Source organism: Tupaia chinensis, unplaced genomic scaffold (genome assembly GCF_000334495.1).
Source record: "Tupaia chinensis unplaced genomic scaffold, TupChi_1.0 Scaffold000667_1, whole genome shotgun sequence".
In the NCBI taxonomy this organism is placed as follows: Eukaryota; Metazoa; Chordata; class Mammalia; order Scandentia; family Tupaiidae; genus Tupaia; species Tupaia belangeri.
In genome coordinates, this window is record NW_006160189.1 from 89,473 (window position 1) to 91,184 (window position 1,712).

At 39.8% G+C, this 1,712-nt stretch overlaps 1 pseudogene; it reads left to right on the forward strand.

Annotated features, from left to right (window-relative positions):
- Positions 1 to 1,169: 1,169 nt before the first annotated feature.
- On the forward strand, positions 1,170 to 1,509 carry LOC102491801 (SRA stem-loop-interacting RNA-binding protein, mitochondrial pseudogene; annotated as a pseudogene).
- Positions 1,510 to 1,712: the final 203 nt, after the last annotated feature.

The window sequence follows — 1,712 nt, forward strand, 5'->3', positions numbered from 1 at the left end:
TGGTTGATTCCTTTTGGAATTCCTACTTGCATCTTGACCTTACAAATTCCATAATAAACTTATCTTTCCCTTCAAATGAACTTTTTCCAATAATCTGTGTCTATGTTGATACTACCAGTCATCCAAAATAGAAATCTGGAAGATATTTTCAACTTTTCCTTCTTCTTAATGTCTCATTTCTTTTTTTTTTTTTTTAAGTGTATTTATTCCATGAATGAAAGGCGAACAGTGCCCCTGCCAGGATATTGATGCCATGATATCCTATCAGCTTCAGCCAAATCACGGGCACAAATGCTCTGTGTTCTTAGGGAGACCTCCAAATGCAGTAGTGGCAACCTTCCCATGTGAGTCTGTCTTGCAGAACATCACTGTTTTTTTGGAGAGGTTTTTGCTATAGGGTGCATGCACTCACCAAAAAGACAGAGAGAGACAGACAGAAAGAAATCACCCCCTCGGGGGATGGCCATGCTGCAATCCCTTCTCCTCCATTCTCCTCTTGGGATCTTGGGCACGCACACACACGCACCTGGTGTGAGTTTAAGCCACCGGGTCCAGGACTCAAACAATGGCCGACTACATGGGAGTCCAGCAACACAGCCATTACGCCAACTGCTGGTCCCCAGAGCATCACTTTTTACTACTGTGCCAATGTCCAGCCCCTAATGTCCTACATTTAATCAATATTATATTTTTACCAATTTTGCCTTTAACACATTTAAAAATCTATCTTTTTCTACTTATTCCTACTATATTGCTCATGTTTTGAAGAGTATTCTCATGGACACCTATGCCTCTAACTGATACATTTGTCAAATGAAAGAATGAATGGATAGTTAGATGAGCTGTTTCTTATCATGCTATACAATTCTGTATCTCACCTTTTTCATTTGTAAATAAGGAAACTGAGTGTGCTTTGTCTCATTAGCCTGTCGTTTTTCTTAAAGCTCATCAATCAACCCACCCTTAGTCAGCAAATATAGAATATTAGCCCTCAAAACTGTAATTGAAAACCATATTTAGAGAAGTGATAAGTGAGAAGTTTTCACAAGCAATGTACTTTTGATTAGGTCATTGATCAAGTTAGAAATCCAGAAAATTATACATGGCACCCCATCACTTTAGCCACCAAAATCTTGCCTTCATTAAAATTCATTTTAGGGAGTTTGAAAATGGCGGCCTTGGCAGTAAGGGCAACAGTGGCATTGCATACACGTATTAGTTGTCCCATTGCTTTTGTCAGAAAAATTCCTTGGACCGCAGCACCGAGTGAGCTGAGAGAACACTTTGCACATTTCGGCCATAAACAAAAGTACACTCACTGTACCTTTTAATAAAGAGACTGGCTTTCACAAAGGTATGGGTTGGATTCATTTTTCTTCAGAAGAAGAGCTTCAGAATGCACTACAACAGGAAAATCATATTATCGATGGCATAAAGCTCCACATTCAAGCTCAAAAACCAAAAGTTTTTCAAGGGAATCAATCATCTGATGAAAAGAGAGATTTCTGAGACTATTACTGCCAATTAAAGTAAACAAAACAAAACAAATTCATTTTAGGGCCAGTCAGTGGCTTGGTGATTAAGGCGGCTGGATTCCACAGGGCCAACTGTGCAGTTGGAGTCCTGGACCTAGTGACTTGGGAAACATGCTTGGCACATGTACATGCATGCTCCAAATCCCAAAAGGTGGGAGAAATGGAGACAAGATTGTG